General features: G+C 39.4%; 1 protein-coding gene across 2 annotated transcripts in view; it reads left to right on the forward strand.

Annotated features, from left to right (window-relative positions):
• SPON1 (spondin 1) overlaps positions 1 to 14,737 on the forward strand; it is a 595,298-nt gene that overhangs the window by 442,739 nt on the left and 137,822 nt on the right. The window lies entirely within an intron of this gene.

Raw genomic sequence — 14,737 nt, forward strand, 5'->3', positions numbered from 1 at the left:
GTATATAGACTTATCGGACCACAATAGGAGGAGGAATATTATTTTTTTTGGTATTTCGGAAGAAGTCAAAGCATGCGCCTTGGAGCAGGCTTTGGTGGAATGGATGTTACAACAGGAGCTGAAAATAGAAGAAGAGATTGAACGCACTCACAGACTCCAAACAAGAAGAAGGGGGGGAGCCACGCCCGGTGATAATGAAGCTTGTGAGGGAGAAGCTGCAGCAGAGGATATTCAAAACACTAAAAAACAAACAAACAGCTGACATTTAAAGGCAGAAGGATTTACATGAAAGAGGACTTTTGTAAAGAAACGGTGTATCAAAGGACTCAAATGAAATCTTTTGCTCAGAAGCTCAATCAAAGTGAGATTAAATTCAGCTGGGCGTATCCAGCATCCTTGGTTATTTACCAAGAAGGGAGAAGGCTTTGTGCGAGGAATCCTGAAGAGCCACGGGACTTATTAGAAGCTTTGGGAGTAAATGTGAGGAATACCGAGTCAACTTCGATGGAGGAAATGCATTAACCTCAGCTACAGTAACCGGACTTTGAAGAAGGATCACCTAATCACTATGTCAAGAGGCCAAGACTGTCTCGAGATTAAGATATATTAAGGGGAATATACAATGGAATTATAATAGTATCAAAATGGTTATTAATAATTTGGGGAGTGGAGAGTGCGCTTGCCTAGAGGTGTAGAGAAGGGATGAGCGTTCATCCCCAGTCTGGGGCTCTACACAAGGGAAGGGGAGGGGGAGGGATGGGGAAGAGGGAGGGAGTTGGGTATATTAAAGGGAATATTAAATTAAATATCTGGCCAGGGGAACGGAGGGAAGGGAAATTTGAGTTTGAATATGGATAAAACATTACAGATGCTGACACTGAACGTCAATGGCCTAGGTTCGGATTTAAAAAGGTATAAAATTTCTAGATTTTTTAAACAACAGAATATAGATATAGCATGGCTCCAGGAAACACACAAAGCAAAGAAAGACAAAAGACCTTTATTGAGAGACCCTAATTGGGGAATTCTGGCAGAGGCACGTGGATCAGCAAAAGCAAGGGGTGTGGCAATTTTGGCCCATAAAAGGAATGATATAAGAGTAATAGAAGTGATAAGAGATGTTGAAGGGAGATTTGTAATGGTTAAGTGTCTGGTTGAAAATAGATTAACAACCTTGATAAATATATATGCTCCAAATACTGGACAGAAAACTTTTTTATTAAAGGTATTTAAAGAAGTACGTAGCTTTTCTGAAGGAGAGGTGATATTGGCGGTTTGTGTGGGCAGGCAAGAAACCACGAGTGAAAATGAAGGTCTTGCAAGATGCAAAGGAAAGAGGCGGCTTGCAACTGCCCAACATAAGACTGTATTATGAGGCAGTATGTCTTGTATGGCTGAAAGATTGGATAACGTTAAAAAACCGCAAGTTGCTGGCCCTGGAGGGACACAAAAAAATATTTGGATGGCATGCATACATGTGGTATGATAAAGTAAAAGCGGATTCTATGTTTTTGCATCACTATATTCGGAGAAGCCTCTTCACGGTCTGGAAGAAATACAAGGTGTATATGGAAGATGGAATTCCTTCATGGGTGGTTCCGTACGAAGTAATAGATCCGAGAACTGTGGATAATGAACAGCAATGCTTAACATACAAGGAGATCACACAAATACAATATTCAAAGCTGAGAATAAAGACAGAAGAAGAATTGTCTCCTTGTTATGGATGGTTTCAGTACAGACAGACCAGAGATCTTTATAATGCGGACTGCCTGAGAGGAGGTATAAGACTGGAAAATTCGGAACTAGAGGAAGTGATACTACAAGAAGGCAAGAAGGAAATATCTAAGATCTATAAACTACTTCTAAAATGGTTTACGGTGGATGAAACAGTAAAAGTCCAGATGGTGAAGTGGGCAATAAACTTTCATAAGGAAATAACAATGGAGGCATGGGAGTACCTATGGAAAAACACAGTGAAGATTTCAACTTGTACGAACATTAAAGAGAATGTGTACAAAATGATTTACAGATGGTATTTAACATCAAAGAAAATTGCGCTAGGAAATACTAATATGTCAGACAAATGCTGGAAATGCAAAAAACATGAAGGATCACTATATCATATGTGGTGGACATGTGAAGTAGCTAAGCAGTACTGGGGAGAAATAATCAAAGTAATTAATGAGATTTTACAAATACAAATAAATAAGAACCCAGAATTGTTGCTACTGAACTTGGGAATGGAGACTGTTCCAATGCAGCATAGACCATTGTTATTTTACATGACTGCAGCGGCAAGACTTTTGTATGCGCAGAAATGGAAGACTCAAGAAATACCAACTGTAGAAGACTGGATTTATAAATTGCTGTACATGGCGGAAATGGACAAAATGACAAGGAAACTGAAAGATCTTGACCTAGGGCAATATATTGTTGATTGGGGGAAACAAACAATTTTGGGGGGAAAAATGGGATGTAAAAGGAGAACTGTGGCAGTTTGAGAATTTTTAAAGAATAATGTTGGAAAGGGGAGAGAGAAGGGATCTTACCATTTAGGGGGAATGTAATTATAATCTAAGCTAGCATAATATTTAGGGGAACTTTACATAGAATATATGGGATAATGAGAATGGTTAAATAGATACATTATTACTATATATGTATATTATTACTACTATATATCATAAGTATGTTATATACAATATAAAACGATGGGTTAGAGGATCAGATTTAATACAATATCAGGTTGTTGTGTTATACTATGTTGTGTGCTGTGTTACATTGGTGGCATAGCATACAATATATGTTTTATAATATATACTATATTGATAGTATATTTGACGGAGTATATGTTTAAAAGAAATAGAACATGTTTAAAGTAAGAGACACTGTGATCCTTGCTATATACTAGGTTATATGGTTATGCTTTATTGACACGATATATATTATATGGATAGTATGCTTGATAGAGTCTATGTAAAAGAATCAGAATGTGCTTAGAGTAAGAGATATTATGATTTATAGAGGGTAGGAAAATGTAAATGAAATAGATTTAAGCAATAAGAAGGGTTAAGGGTTGGAAAGCTGTTGGAAGTCAATAGGGAGGGGGGAGGGAAAGGGTGGGGGATAGAGGGGGCGGAAATGAGATTATATGTGTTAAATTTGAAAATTCTTTTCTTTTTTCCACTCACCAATAAAATTTTATTAAAAAAAAGAGAGGTGATATTTGCGGGAGATTTAAATAAGGACTTTAATAAAGATAACATAATTAATTGGAAACAATGGGATTTGATCAAAGTACATAAAGTTCTTAATCTAGAGCCTAAACCTACATATTTTTCAAGTAGACATAAAACCACCTCATGTTTGGATTATGTATTTATAAATAAGACAAGTACCTGGGAGGTTAAAAGAGTAACCACCCACCCAACATGGATTTCAGACCACGCTCCGGTAAGCGTAGAAATAATACTAATGCACAAACAAATTAGGAGACCATGGAGATATAATAATATGGTTATGGCTAGGGAGGAGGACAAGCGATATATTACAGACCAAATAAAGTTATACTTTGTAGAGAATAAGGGAACGGTGGAGACAAAAACACTATGGGACGCAGCTAAGGCGGTAATTAGAGGGCAATGTATCATGAAGGAAAAGGAGATAAAGAGAAAATGGCATGCTGAAAGCGAAGGGAAATTACAGGAATTAAGTAAACTGCAAGATGATCAAAGACAGAAGTTTTGTCCCAATAGACATAAATTAATTAGGGAACAGCGGAAAAAACTGGATGTCCTTGACTCCATGGCGTTATGGAAAAGGCAGGTTATGGTAAAAAATGACTATCAGAGGAATACACTCAATTCAGCTAAAAGATTAGCAAACTATTTGAAAAGGGGAAAAGAGAGACAAAGGGTGAGGAGCATTAAGATAAATAAAAAGGTGACACAGAATTCAGAAGAGATAAAAGGAGTGTTTGAGAAATTTTATAAAAGTCTATACGAGGAAAAAGAGGTGAGGGAATTTGAGGAAGAGATAGGGTTAGTGTTAACGGAAACCGAACGAAGGAGGTTTGAGGAGGATATAACGCGGCAAGAGATAGAGCAGGCGATAGGCAGTTTAAAGGCAGGTAGATCCCCAGGGTTGGACGGCTTTTTGGCTGAATTTTACAGGGAAATGAAAGAGGTATTGATCACAGAATTACAAGAGGTATTTAATAATATACTAAAAGGAGGAAAGGCTCCTGATACCTGGAGAAAAGTAGAAATAATAGTGATTTTGAAACCTAAGAGAGACCCCCGAGAAGTGGGTTCGTATAGACCGATTAGCCTGCTGAACCAGGATTATAAACTCTTTGCCAAAATAATGGCAAATAGACTCAAGGATATTATCAGGAAAGTGATAAAAAAGATCAATATGGGTTTATGGAGGGTAGAAACATTGCACACCCGGTAAGAAACTTAATCAACGTCCTGAGTCATAATAAATGTAGGAAATTGGCATTATTAAAATTAGATGTTTACAAAGCTTTTGACACACTATCACATCAATTTTTGTGGTCAGTTATGGCCAAATATGGAATTAGTCAATCATTTATACAAGTACTCCAGGAGATATATAGAGAAGGCATAGCGGTAGTCAGACTTAATGGGGAACATACTTCACAATTTTCAATTCAGAGGGGAGTTAGGCAGGGATGCCCGCTCTCCCCGTTCCTCTTCATAATGGCTATAGAACAACTAGCTCAGCGTATTAGGAATATGGGGAGGATAGAGGGATGCCAAATAGGCAAGGAAGAAATTAAATTAAATCTATTCGCAGATGATTTGATCATAGTTATATCTAATCCAAAAGAAGGAGTTAAAGAGACAAAAATTATATTAGAAGACTTTGAGTTAAACTCAGGATTAAAAGTTAATATGGCAAAATCAGAGATAATGTACATCAACGTAAGAATGGAGGAAAGGGAAGAGATACATAAATGGACAGGAATAGGCTTAGGGGTTAAGAAATTCAGATATCTAGGGATAGATATAGTTAAAAACATTAATAAGATGGTAGAGAGGAATTATAATCGGACGTGGAATACAATATTGAAAGAAATGAGGAGGTGGGGTAAAAGGACATTAAGCATAACAGTTAGGATTAACATAGTGAAAATGTTTTGGACTCCAAAGCTATTATATTTGTTCCAAACGATACCATTAGAAATTAATAGACAAAAAATCAACAGTTGGAATGCAACAATAAAGGAATGGGGTTTTGGTACTAAAAAAGTAGAGTCTCTAGATATTTTATATATGCTCATAGTTCAGATATGGGTTGGGGTGTCCCAGAATTGGGGAATTATCATGAAGCATTTCAAATAAAAGCATTAATGGAAATAGGGGAGAGAAGTGAACAAAAATGGGTCAAAATTGAGAATGAGGCAAATAAAGGGGTCGGAAGATTTGGGGCATTTACAGGAGGAAAGTTTAAATATAGTATGTTAGATCCGGGACCGAGGAAAACAGCATTAATGATGTGGAGGAAATGGCAACTGAAATGGTTAAAGGGAGTATCTAGACAAGTACCACTAGAGGCGTTGGATGAGGAGGAGGAAGATGAGAAATGGTGGAGATTACTTAAACAGAAAGGGTACATTAGACTACAAGATATACTATGTGGGCAGTCGCTTAAACCATTACAAACATTACATGACGAAATAGGTAGGCAATATTGGTTGAAGCTAATAGGTTTACATAATAGACTTAAAAAGATAATTGAAAATAAGACTTTGATGATGGGGGAACCAATGGAGGAGTTATTGAAGGTGATGATAAACACAAAAAGGGGATTAGTAGGTAAGATATATAGGAGGATGACGTCTGATGATGATCGGACAAGAATCCTCCTTCAAGGGAAGTTGAGTGTAGAAATTAGTTTAGAGGGAAGAATTCTTGACAGACTCATAAAAGGTATACAGAAGATAAAAGTGCATAAATTTAGAGAGTTGGAGTTGAAATTTTATATGAAGTGGTATAGAACTCCGGTTATATTGGCTAATATGTTCCCAAGACTGAGTTCAAAATGTTGGCATTGTAGAATTGGGAAAGGATGGAACTCCCATATGTGGTGGGAGTGTACAGAAACTAAAGCCTTTTGGGAGAGGGTAACAGAGCAACTTTATAAGTTTTTTCTAATAAGACCGAAGATAGACTTTGAACTGATGTTAGGTAGTACTTTAGGCCATCAAGGTATTAGGAAAGAAGAACAGGACTTATTTAAAGCAATGGTGCTAGCCGGTAAAGCAGTAATAACATTTGGTTGGAAAGATAAAACCATGTGGACGGAATTAAATTGGCAGAATTATTTATTTGAATATATTCAATCAGACATTATAGCTATAATTAATCAGGATGAGCCATGGGAATCAAGGGTAGGAACGATTAAGGAAAAGTGGCATTTATATCTAAAATGGGTTATGGAAGGTCAACAACGGGACGTTCGGTGGAAGCTTCTAAGCCTCTGCCCCTGGCTAGGAAGGATGAGAAGTTAAGGGAGGGAGGGAGAGATAAGGGTATGGGAACATAGATGGATAACTTGTATGAGGAATAGCCATCCAAATATATAAAATCCTCCACCTCCCCGGCTACAGTATATAAATATCCTCGGTGACGATTCAAGTGAGGAGGAAGAGGAAGGAGAACTAGAGACGATGAAAAGAGAGAAAGGACTTAGAGACTAATCTTTTTTATTTGGATGTGCAGGAACAAGACAATATATCGGTTTACGGAGGGGGTTGGAGGGCAATGGGTATATATGTACAGGAATAAGGATGTTTTGAAAGCAATGTATTAAATATATATACATATATAATATTGTAACTATTAATGTGCATAATTAAATAAATTAAAAAATTACATTAAAAAAAAACTTCCAATGCTCCAATCCTCCTCTAATCCAGCAAAAGGAATTTAAAAAAGAAGAACCAGAAGAAATAGAATTCCTCCCAGAGTCTACAAGTATAGTAACAATTCAGGTTGTTAATATTCCAGGCAGTCTAACATATCCCATAAGAAAAGGCCTCTTGAAAGTCTTCTAAGGGCCTCTTGCTCCTAGCAACAGCTGCCACCCCCCCCCCCCCCACCAGTGCAGCCTCTGTACTTCCTCGCAGAGGTCTGGCTTCCTCCACTGGTTGAGCTCCTCATTATGGAATGCAATCCTGACATGGAATGGAGACCTGCCAATGCCTGGCTGTCCACATCTGCCTCTTCCCAATTTTGGTCTGCCCCCCACAAAATCCTCACTTTCATCCTCCTTTCCACATCTGTCCCCTCAAGATGTCATCCTGTCTTTTAGTCTCCCCATGCTCAGGTTTGCCTCCTCGTGATGATTGTTCTCCCTCCCAGAGTCAGTGCTACCAGCCTCCCCTCAGCCAGACTCCAAGGAGATTCTCTTTCCACCCAGGATCACCTCTGTCCTTTCCAGTACAGGTATATTCCTGCCCCCCCAAAGAACATCCACTCCCTTACCTCTAACTTAACCTCTTCTCATAGATTATCTCTGTCCTTGTGTCCTTTAAAAGAATATTCCTTCTGTCTCCCCAAAAACATCTCCTTGACTGTCCCCTCAAAGAGTGCTTCTCTCCTTCCCCATTCTAGCCACAGAGCAGGTTTTCTGCTCCCAGGAACTGTCATTCCACTGGGGGGGGGGGCATCATTCCATTTTCAGAGGAAGATTCTCCAACTCCATTCCATGTTTTCATTCCAACTTTTTGATGCTGAAAGCCAATGCAAGCCAATGCAATTGGCATTTGTGGTTTCTATTCTATGGACTGGAAGTTTCATGGAGGTGGCTGCTATGGGGGTCTTTAACTTAGACATCTGAACTGCAATCTTGGGCAAACACGAGGGTTCATAGTCTGTGAAACGCAATGGACCGATGGTCCATGGTTCTTTCTTGGTCTGTGCCCACCTCTGATGTCAAGGTTGTAATCTTACATGAGTAAATAGGTGGAATTTGTTTTCCCAGGAAATGTACGTAGAATCCAGCTGCATAGATATTTTCAAACAGCTGTTTGTTGCAGTCTGGAGACTGGCTAGCACAGTGTCTCAGTAGCCATTTTGGAGATCCCTGAACCATTGTTAGTGGAGATGGATCAACAGCTTCCATGCACATGACAAAGCAATTACTTTGTCTAAACAGTGCCAGTAGCACCAAAATTCTGTGCCTGTTAGTGCCTCTTCTATTAAGGCCTCTTATTTAGGGCAGCCATTGCTGCTAGAAAAACCATCTGATTCCCCTAAAAAATCCTGGCCTGCCTTGAGTTTTTACTATTTTTGTTTCCCTCCTTGGGATATTTCTGAGACCAAGTACTTGTACTTGTCAAGCAGGCATTAGCACTTTGTTTCCAAAGTCCTCATAACTTTGATAAAAGTGAGAAATGGATGAGGAGCTTTGGTGTCTTTGATAAGATGAAAAATAGTTTATATAGTGTCTGACAGATAAAAAATTGATTCTTGATTTGTAGGTAAAAGAAATGCAAAAACGTGTACGTTTAGATTGATTGAGTTGCAGAGGGAGTAATTCAGTCTCTATACATTGCTGTACAAATATTGATTTCAGCACAACCTTATCTATAATCTTCATTTATAATGAAGGGTGATTTTCTCAAGTGCCACCATTTTCCAAATGTCAGGTTATAAAAGCATCTTCATTCTGCCTGAGAAAATCATTGTCGCATAAATGAAGTTGTTTGAAAAGTAAAATTAGCAAAACCCAGCATATGTAAACTCTCAGAAATGGATGTGAAGCTGTTTACCTTAGAAGATCTCAGAACTGAACCTATATCATATACAAAAAGGAAAAACAGATGTAAAATAGAAGAACAGAAGGCCTAACAGATTTCAGGTTCATTTTCAGTTGGAGAATAAAATAATTGAATGCTATCCCACATAAAACACTCCTTACATTATATATGCAAAACTCAAACATCTCAAGAAAAATGCTTACATAAAATTTCTTCCTGATACTAGCTCATACACGTATGGAGTATTTTATATGAAGAAGCATTCAAACATTTGATCTTCTGCCTACAATCTGAAAGAGTAGAGCCCAATAAAAGATACAATACATGGTGGCATCAATAAAGTCTAGGACTGGAAGGAACCTTATCATCATATAGTTAGAAAACAGACGTATTTAATGATCAAGACATGGAACATTCATGCATTAAGAGCCAAAACACTATATCATTTATTCTATTCTTTTAAGTCATAAAATATTTTTAAACCATTTAATTTTTATTTATAAATCAGTAAAATATAGGGGAAAATAGGCTGAAAGATGAGATATGGAAATGTTCTTGGTCCACATGTCTCTAGTTAATGGAAACTATAATACTTAATTTCTTGATAGGTTGTCATGTTCAGTTTCTGTTGAAAGGAGCAAGTCATTCTGTTTGCAGATAATTTGGTGTACTCAGCTGAGGAATGTTGCTCACTGAGGAAAGTGACATGAGTACAACAGAAGAGAATTTAAAGAAGCTTGTGTTTGCTAGTATAGTTATTCCAAACCTGTCCTTTACTCATTAAGAGTTCAAAATGAAGTTGTCTGGGAGTTTTCAGCTCAGGAAATCATCACCTACAAGAGAAATACAGAGTCTCTCTACCTAATACATCTGGCATGTGTTCTTCAAGTGTTGGATAAAGCAATGTTTGCTGGGAAATGTAGTTTTAAAAGAGTCACTGTGGAGAGGGAAGTTGAAAATACAAGCCAAATTAGGTTAGAGGCATTTTTCTCTTGTAGTTTATGGGCACAAGTCTTTACTCCTCCTTCCCTTCTGGGTGGAATCTGCCAGGTCTTAAAATAAACGTTTTTAACATTTGAAAATTTTGAAAACTCTCTTTGAAAACTTTTATTTTAAGACATGGCAGATTCCACCCAGAGTGGGGGGTGGGGAGACTAAAGGCTTGCTCCCATAAACCACATTAGAAAAATGCTTCTAACCTAATTTGGCTTGTATTTTCAACCTTCCTCTCCGCAGCAACCCCAAGCAACTCTTTTAAAACTACAGTTCCCAGGAAACATTATGTCACCCAACACTTGAAGACCATGGCTAGATATCTTGTGTAGAGAGACTCACAGTTTCCATCATTTGTTTGCTACCCAGAAGACGGAGTGGGAGGAGCTTAAGAAGAGGACTCTCATAGATAGCTATTGCGCCAGGTGCAATATGAGTTTTTTCCCAGTTTTCAAATGAGGACTTTTGTGGGAACCATTGAGAACAAATTTTGGTGTGAATATTGATTGACTACAGAAATATTTCTGATGTATTTCTGATATCTATCAGTACTGTAAGAATATTGCTGTTTGCATCCTCCTTAGGACTTCTAAGACAATGGATTCATAGGATAATATGAAAAAAGTACCTTTTCATTATGCAGGTATAATAATACCATTTCTGTGATATGAAAGCACAGAAATCACTGAACACATAATTCTTCCTCTTGTAAATGATTTAATCAGATGGACTGATTGCTATGTACTTTGCCATTAGTCCAGGTGAAAGGAATCTAACAATAATTTTAATGAGAAGGTATTCAAAATCCAGCATAAATGTAATAACATTTCCTTATCCATTGTTATACATATATTACCTGTTATAATGACAAGTAGAAAAATACTTCTGCTTCATAAAAGCCATAATTTTCAAATCATGCAATTTTTTTAAAAAACCAGCAGAATGAAGAAACCAGAATATAAAAGATTGGACAGGTCACTGGCTGCATCTTTGTGACCTGAAATTTGGTATGAACATCAAATGTATTTCAGTGGAAATTCTGCTTTGATTCTTTTGGTTGTGATAGAATCATGCCTAGATCCTAGCATCAAGCTATAATTGTACCAATTCATAAAAAGGGACAAACTCAGTCCAGCTAATTACTGACCGATTGGCCTTTTGTTGGTCCTGGGGAAATTATAAGCTTTATACTTACACCAGAAACTTGAACACTGGATTCACTCAGAACATGCTATTGATTCCGAGCAGGGAGAGTTTATGCATCACTGCTGTATGCTGGATCAGTATACAATTCTCTACCATCTGGTGGGAAAATATACAATCTCAAATGGTACCCTAAATGTTGCTTTCATTGATCTACGAGCAGTTTTTTTTCTTTTATAATAATATAATATTATTATAAAAAAGACAAATAAGTGGGCACTAGATCAAATCAAGTCTGAATTCTCCCTAGAAGCTAAAATGACAAGACTAAGACTATCGTACTTTGGTCACATCATGAGAAGACAAAATTCTCTGGAAAAGTGAATAATGCTAGGAAAAGTGGAAGGCAGTAGAAAAAGAGGAAGACCTAAAATGAAATGGCTTGACTCAATATAAGAAGCAATGTCCTCCAGTCTGTAAGTTCTGAGCAAGTCTATTAATGATAGGACATTTTGGAGGGCTGCCATTCATAAGGTTGTGTGACAGACTCAGCTTCAGATGCTGAGATTTCCAAAAATGAAAGTATGGTTGACATGTCTCTCCCCCCCCCCCCGGCCGCCCCATGTGGCTAGCCTGATATGGAAGTTGGGGATGGAATGTTGGGGAAGCTGTCAGTGGGAGTTGGAGAAAAAACAAGAAAGTGAAAGGGAGTTGGAGTTTAGACCAGAGAGGGTCAGCCAGAGAATCCTCTGTGAGAGAAAATAATGTTTGTGAAAGACTTTTAGTCCTAGGACTAAAGTGGGTAAAAACTAGCACTAACTCCTACTTAGAGTGTGACTACAAATGACTTTCTCCACGTGGAGAACACTAGATTTTTTTAGCAAGGTTTCCTGGGAAATGAAGTCCAAGTGGTTCTTCCCCTCTGTTAGAATCGCTGCCTGAAGAGCCACAAGAGGGCTTCGTTTGGGGGCAGGCAGCTGCTACTTTCTCCCAGGGCATCCTGCAGGCTGCCTGCTCCTGGGGATCTGCTCTGGAGAAAGTGGCTGCATGTGGTGAAGCTTCAGCCGCAGTGACAGCAGAAGAATCTGCAGCAGATCCTTCCACTGTCACCACACGCAGCCACTTTCTCTAGAGCAGATCCCCGGGAGCAGGAAGCCTGCAGGACACGTGATGTCATCACAGGAGTGCGCGTGCTGCCACCGGCCCAATTGCTACAGCGGCAGCCGCCAAGCTCTCCCCACTCGGTAGCCTGCACTGCTGCAGATGCCTGCCAGCAGCGGCTGCGCCCAGCCAGGGGCTTGTGCTGGCAGCGGCGGTGGTGGTGCGGGGCAGGAGGGAGGGATAGGAGGCTGCTGCTTTGTGGTGCATGCTCTCACCCCCCGCACCTCCTCCGGCGCTCCCTCCGGCACCCCGCGCCTGAGGTCACCGGCTACCTGGCCTCAATGGGCATGCCGGCCCTGCCTATACAAAAACCTTTCTGTTTCTTCAGTTCAAACACCTGCCTACCTGCCTTTTGACTTCAACCTACTGTAAATAAACCTCCCCAAGCCTTGTGTGCCATTTTCTGCTAAAGGGAAGTGCAACCCCCTCATCTGTTCTCTACTAAGACTTGGCTGGGTAACCGTTTTTAATAATCCTTAAGGGTGGGACAAGAAGGAAAGTTGAAGCTTAACATCAACCATGCTACCAGAGGCTTCCCAGCCCAGTATACAGCTTCATAGACTTAAAGAGGAGAAGTTTTACCTCAGGGTAGGGGAAGGTCGGCCTAAGCCTGAGTTGGACATGGGTTTGTGGCAGATTGCCATAGGTCAGAGGCAATGTTCCCTCTAAGCTTTGCAATGTTGTGAGCTAAAAATCTACTTTGTGAGCCGAAACAACAACTTTCATTAAAGTTTTGAGTGCACCTCCTTTAAAAAAAAATTACAACCAAATTGTTTTGATTACAACCAAAATATTTAACAATAAAAGCCATTAGGTGAAAGGGCCACAAAAATCAGAGTATACTTCTGTATAAAAATGGATATGCCCATGCTGATTACAAAGGGGTAGTTGTATTAGTCTGTTGCTACAAAATAAAGCAGTCACGCAATGGCACCTTAAAGACTAGCATATTTATTTCAAGATGAGCTTTTGTGAGTCAATGCTTACTTCTTCAGCCTCCTTCTGCACCAAGGCCAAGTTAAATGATGCCTTCACCATGGTGGCGGCTGAGATGCTACCTCCTCTCCTCAGCTCTCTGGGGCTGAGGGGATCCTAGCGATTTCTGGCTGCATGGGTCAGGCCAGACCCGATCACTCAGCTCTGCTCTGTTCCCCAGCTAGAGAGCCAGTAGTGGCTGGAGGTACTCTCTGGCACCACCCTGGGGACCAAACCAGCCACAGCCAGGAAGGGAGGAGAGAAGTGGGATGAGGCTCCATCCGTGCTCCATCCCTATAGGGCCCACCTGCAGATGCTGGCTGACCGGGAGGGTGGGGCCGCCTGAGGGTTAGTATCTGTGAGCTACATCTGAGAAGCTGTGAGCGGAGGAGTCAGAATCTGTGAGCGATTGCTCACGTGCTCACATTAACGGGAACACTGGTCAGAGGCGACTTGACAGCACATAACACACACACATTTTTACTTTGTCTAATAGCACACGCCAGAGGTTTCAAACATAAATAAAAAATGAGATGAGAAAGAGGACAACCTTGCTGCTTTCAAGAGGAAATGGTACAGAAAAAATATCATTGATCAATACCCTAGATCTAGGGGATGAATATAGAATTCTAAACCATTGCAAAAATTCATGAGTGAAGTCAAATTTAATCAATATAGAGAAAACAAATTTCCAATATATTTTGTCAAATGCTTTTTCAGCATCAAGTGAAAGAATAGCAACTTGATCGGATCTCTTTCTATTTAATGCAATCACATCAGCTACCAATCTAAGATTATCAGGTCCTTGCCTACTTTGTATAAATCCTACCTGGTGCACCAAGGTTCTAATAACCTTTTGAACTCTGATGGCAATAATGGCAGTTAATATCTTAACTGTCTACAGTTATCAGAAAAATAGATCGAAATTTTGCACATTGAGTGTGATCTTTGCCTGGCTTAGGAATGACAGTAATATAAGCATCCTGCAGTGATGCTGGCAATACACTAGATTCAAACATTCCATTGTACAACTGATATAATATTCTATTTCAATTGAGGTAGTATGAATTATATTCTCCTCATCCTCAATCATAGGAATATATTTCTTGTTCTTTTGCTGCCTTAAATGATCAGCCAGTAGTCTGCCAGCTCGCTCTCCTCATTCTCAATGAATGGTGCAATTACATCAAAGCATGTACTTTCAATAACAATATATTGTTCAACTCATATTTAACCTTTTGTAACTCTCAATAAGGATCTGGATTGGGAGATTTAGCAAACTGAGCTAACCAATAGTTCAATTTATTTTTCATGTTCATGTCTTCCCTTTCTTTAAGCTTCTTCTTGTGAGATGGATATGCAATAATGGACAAATATATGGAGCAGAGGTCCATCAGTGGCTATTAGCCACAGGAGATAGATGGTATTCTCTTTGTGGGGAGGTGGTGCTCTGTTGTCTTGGTGCTGGAAGGAAGTCAGTGGGAGGGCTTCTGGTGTCCTGGCCTCACTGACAGTCCTTTAGATGGCACTGGATTTCTAGCCACTGTGTGTGACAGAATGTTGGACTGGATGGGCCACTGGCCTGATCCAACATGGCTTTGCTTATGTTCTTATGTTCTTATGCAATAATCCTTCCTCTGATAAAAAGCCTTACAGGTTTCCCATTCAATA

The sequence above is a fragment of the Eublepharis macularius genome, chromosome 2 (assembly GCF_028583425.1).
Source record: "Eublepharis macularius isolate TG4126 chromosome 2, MPM_Emac_v1.0, whole genome shotgun sequence".
NCBI lineage: Eukaryota > Metazoa > Chordata > Lepidosauria > Squamata > Eublepharidae > Eublepharis > Eublepharis macularius.